We start from the raw sequence: 5448 nt of genomic DNA on the forward strand, positions 1-5448 counted from the left end.
CTGTGAGAGGGTGCTTTTAAGTGGGGATGGGGCCGAATTGAGGCGGCGGTCTGAGGGATCCAGATCAATGCGATTGTGAGCTTCCTGTAGAAAAAGCTATCGAAGAAGTAGAAACATTGCCATCCCTCATCTGCCCCTTTTCGTCTTTGGCATGAAGATCAACAAGCTCAATTGCACCATTGTTGAATTCTTGCCTTTGTTTTAATTCCACTGGCCTCTCGTCCTTCCTTCTTATTTGTTTTCATCCTTATTCACCAGTAGAGATCTTCACCTTCGATTTTGCTATGGCTTCATTGATGCCGCCTTAGTATCTGAATTCACCTCTGCTGTGCCAGATTCATTGTTCACTTCAGTCGTTCATGCTTCCCCTTTCTTCAATAATTGTTGATAGAGTAATCATGCCTCCCTTCCAAAAGCTCAACGTTTTTTCTCTCCCCCCTTTTCGGACCAGAAAAGCGGCTTTTCCCACTCCTTTCGTTCATTGCTTTTTCTTCCCCAGTCGGACAGCTCTATTTTTACTGCACGGTGGCCAAATTTTCTCCATGTCATCCCAGTTGGTAACAATACAATGCTCAATGGGATACTTTAAAGTCAATATTCCTCATTTAGATTGAGCTTCATCACCAACATAAGCATCCTTCTACCCCATACCAACCATAACACCAGTGTGCCATGGTCGACCTACAATATTTGGAAATATAGCTTGAGGAGAATCATCTACTTTATTGGCTTTGCATAGTCCAAGAGTAACCATACCCTCAGTGAGACTATCTGGAAGCATTTCTACTTTCTGCATTTTGTTATACATTTCCAATGCATCATCAAATCTTTGTGCCTTGATGAGAAAGTCTATAACACGATTGTACGTGAAGCTAGCATGCTCACAACCTAGATCACTCATGCGATCAAACAGTTGCAAAGCCTCCTAAATGTGTTCTTGTTGGGTATATCCTCCAATCAAAGAGCTCCATGTCACAACATCTCAATTGGATAGTGTATCAAAAATAACATGCACATCTGGTAGGTTTCTATACTTGGCATACATGCCAACTAGAGCATTACAGATAAGCTCCTCTTGCTCCAATCCCTTCTCCACTATATTGCCCACGCAAAACAAATGCAAAAACAACGATTAAGTATGTACAAAGTAATAAATGCCACACACACAACTTTTTGGTGGATTCCACACTTTGAATGCGTAGCAGTACGACAATGGCTTGTCATACACACCTCCAGATCGAAGCTATGGATGGAGGGGAAGAGTTGTATATACTTGGAATAGCCAATAAACTCCAAAATGCAAATCGGCAAATGAATTAGACCCTCATGCCCTGTTATGATAGCGGAAACCCTGATGCTTGTTTTTCTTCTTTTTCTTTATTTTTTCCTACCCTAATGCACCCAAATCACAAAATAAATACCTACACTACTCCATCTCACAAGATAAATCTCAAAAAAGCAAAAAACCTACTTTCCAAGGAGATCAAATACCATCTTCAACCCCCTCACTTCCTACCTATCTCAAGCACCGGTTTGGGAAAATTCCTTACTTCGATGCTTGATTCGAAGCACGCAAGCGCTCAAGGCTTGAATCCGTAGGTCCCGGCAATGGAATCAAAATGTGGGATCTTTCGCTCAAATGCCAAGACCCACGGACCGCTTATTGCTTCAAGCGTTCCAAGTCGAGCACTAATGGCTACCTCTCACATAGTCGACGTGCCGTCCATATCTATGGGTGTAGTGAGCTTACCTCCATGCCGTTTGAGTTACCTCCTCTCTTGTGCACTCTAGTAGCTCCACGATCCAAGTGCAAGCTTCAAGCAAGCTCCATCCTGAAGCTCCACGCTCCAAGCTCCATCACCGCGAGCAAGAGAAGAGAAGAGAAGAGAAGAGAAGAGAAGAGAAGAGAAGAGAAGAGAAGAGAAGAGAAGAGAAGAGAAGAGAAGAGAAGAAGAGAGGAGAAGATGGAGAGCTTCTCCACCCCACGGTCCCTCACCCTCACACACTCACTCCCTCACACTCTCACACTCCCTCTCTCAAGCACAAGCTCAAGCAAGCAAGAACATGAAGAAGAAGAAGAAGAGGAGAGCCACTTTTTGCCACACACAAGAATGAGCTTCTGATTCACTTTTCAACTTTATATACAAAACCCTAAATCCCTTTTGGGCAGTCATCCCCCTTTCCTCTTTTTTACATGGCCAGCCGTAGCTAGGCCCTTTTTCCCATTGCCCTTCCATCTTCCTAGCTTCCTTCCTACTGCCCATCTACCTTTACAAATTGCACAAGTGAGAGCGCGGCGCTCCTTGAATTTAACCATGATGCACTTGCGCTCTTTTACAAAAGTTTTGACTTACGCTTTTCCTTGTGCGCCTTTGTCTTCCATTTCTCTTTGCCTTAGCCTTTGTCTTTGTCTTCTGTTTTAGCTTTCCGGATTTTCCACTGCCTGGCACTATTTTACAAGAGTTCGGGGTGCACCTTTGCATTTTGAAATGGACCTTTTCCCTTTTTCATTTTCCTTGGACTTTTTAAGGTTTCCCTTGCGCTTTTGGCCTTTTCTCCTCTTCTTTCTTCAGTCGGGCTACCTTTTTCCGCCTTTGCCCTGCGTCTTTTTTATTTTCTTTTGCTTTCTTCATTTCTTTCTTCGTGTTGGGGTTAACAAATAGATTATTAAAACTTGAAAACAAGTGGCCCTCTTGGCCTAACAAAATTAGAGATTAACTAGTTAAAGTAACTGGCCCTCTTGGCCTAACGGAATTAAACAAAATAGCTCATAGAGATCCCTTCTTGAAAGAAGGAAGATATACGCAAATACACTCCCTTCCAAGGGGAAAAATAGGGCTCTCAACCCCAAACTAAATGCATCAAATTATGACCCGTACCTCCTGCATATATAGCAAGAGGCGTACGCATAACATGTCTTCTAATCAACCTATGGGTCCTAGATAACAACAGTAGATGGGTCTCAACTACTGCTTGCATCACCCATATCAACCATCGCCTGCCGTATAACGCGTGGTCTGATAACATGCCCCACAAGCAACCAGGTCCTGTCTCATTATCAATAAACACCATATTGGGAAATATGGGAATTTTCCATAAGTTTGGGACACGTGGTCAAATCTTTGGATTTGTCATAACTTTAACACTATAACTCCAAATCAAGCGCTCTATAGCTCAATAGATTCTATTTTTCAAGCGCTTTCCAATGATAGGTCACATCATATGGTTTTAAGAAGCTTATGGGCATGTTATCCATGTGCCACCTTTTTAGTATTCAAAAAATGGGAATTGGGAGATTCCCAAACTCACTAATATTGTGTTAATAGCAACATCCGGACTAGGACTACAACTGAAAAAGAGGTCCTCTTCATAAGCAAAATTAGCTAAGGAATTCACAAAATGATTCCAATAATGTGGAATTAGCTGAAGAGATATACTCTCAAATTCATCAAGTAGGGTTATAGCAGTTCGATGATACATACGAAGAAGAGAATTCTAGACTGTATATGTCCCATTGAGTTGATTTAAGATCAGCTGCTCGGAATCCCCTTTTATTAACAACTACCTAATGCCACCTTTCTTAGCAATAATCAAACCCATAATCAGAGCTTTATATTCCACCAGGTTGTTAGTGAATCCTACCCCAAGATAAGCAGCTAATTTCATTGTAACTCTACGCCAGGGATCTCGGATAACTACTCCAACACTTCCTTTTCTATTAAGGCCCATGGACGCTCCATCAAAATATAATGTATACGTCCATAATGGGTTTACATAGCTAGCCATCAAGAACTCCCCTATTCATAATTATGATAGTCAAAGTTCTACATATTTAAAGGATGAACTGATGGCTCCATCGCACCTTCTTCATTAAACTCAACAGGGATGCTTGTCAAGATTTGTAAGCAGTGATGGCAAAAAACTTTAATTTTCCACACAAAGGTACGGTCTTCTTGCTCAATCACTTTATATCCCTTGCTCCATCAGATAAGCCTCCCCTGATGATATCTTTGCTCGAGATATGGGTGCTCCAAATAAGGGACTAACCACCCCATCAACCAATTTAAGTTCTTCTGCAGGTCTCAAATCAACCCCAACATGGACCTGCAATGCATTTTTCCACGTTAGCATACTTAGAAATGATAATGTTTAATCTTATTAAGATTAACCTTATTCTTAAATTCCACTCCTTGTAGATCAGCTAATAGAACTGTGGACTTACTTTTACCTATCCGAACTATCTTGTAAGGGCCATCCCATCGAGGTTCCTAACTTTCTTGGAAATAGCTCCCTACGCGCATCCTAATATAGAACTAACGGCCCCTTTTTAAAAGTACATTTCTTCACCAATATCCAGCTCTTAAAGCTTTCTATGCTGTTAACCGCCCAGTAAAGTGCCCTCCACAAGCAGAGTCATGGCACTCTTTCAAAATATAGGGAACCTCCTCATGCATCACACATCAACGATAGATATCATCAACACCCTGCCGATATAATGTGCCTACAATCAAGGAAAATTTCAATGCCTAGTGTTTAATCTTCATCTTCTCCGATTTTGATAAAGTAGCTCTAGCCTCTCCTGTAGAAAGATAGTGTATTATAGCAACATACCATGAGGGAATAGATGCCGTATCAATCTTGAACAAAGTCTCCATGCCACTTCCTTCTGTCAAGACCTCTTTGGGTTCTCTGAAATCCACAAGACATTCTACAATGTCCTAAAGCTTTGGTGGCTTGCTCTTAATCTCATAATCAAATTCCTACAAAGTGATTAACCACTTTGCTAAATGGTCAGGCGGCTGTAACTTATTCAACAACAATCGAAGCCCTTCCACGTTCATATAAAAAACCAATGTCTCATAAATAATGTAGTGCCTGAACTTTTTGGTCGTAAATACCATCGCAAGGCACTTCTCCATATAGGTGTAGTTAATTTTTGATATGCCCAACTTTCGAATGGCAAAAGCTATCGAATGATTACCACTTTTCCTCCCAAATTTGAGCTAAACAGCAGCTGATACTATACATGGTTGCTACTGAAAATATATAGAACATTTCGCCCCTTTTTTGTGCTTTTCAAACAAGTGCTTTGGCAAGCTCTTGCTTCACATCCTCAAAAGATACTTTGCAATCATCACTCCATGAAAATTGATAATTAAAGGACAATAGGTTGGTTAGTGGCAATGTCCTTTCTACCAAGGCATTGATAAACCTCAGATAATACCCTACTGATGACAGAAAGCTATGCACTTCCTTTGGAGTATGTGCTGGACTCATGGCGACTATGACCTTGATCTTTTTAGGATCAGTCGTAATCCCTACAAAACTGACCACATGGTCTAACAAGAGCCCATAAGGGACTCCAAAGATGCACTTCCGCGGGTTAAGAGCTATGAAAGACTATTTGCAACGCTCAAAACACTTCCGCAGAATCATCAACTGCCTATC

This window comes from Lygodium microphyllum, chromosome 14 (genome assembly GCF_053477565.2).
Source record: "Lygodium microphyllum isolate KBCC chromosome 14, Lygodium_microphyllum_v1.1.10, whole genome shotgun sequence".
Taxonomy (NCBI): domain Eukaryota; kingdom Viridiplantae; phylum Streptophyta; class Polypodiopsida; order Schizaeales; family Lygodiaceae; genus Lygodium; species Lygodium microphyllum.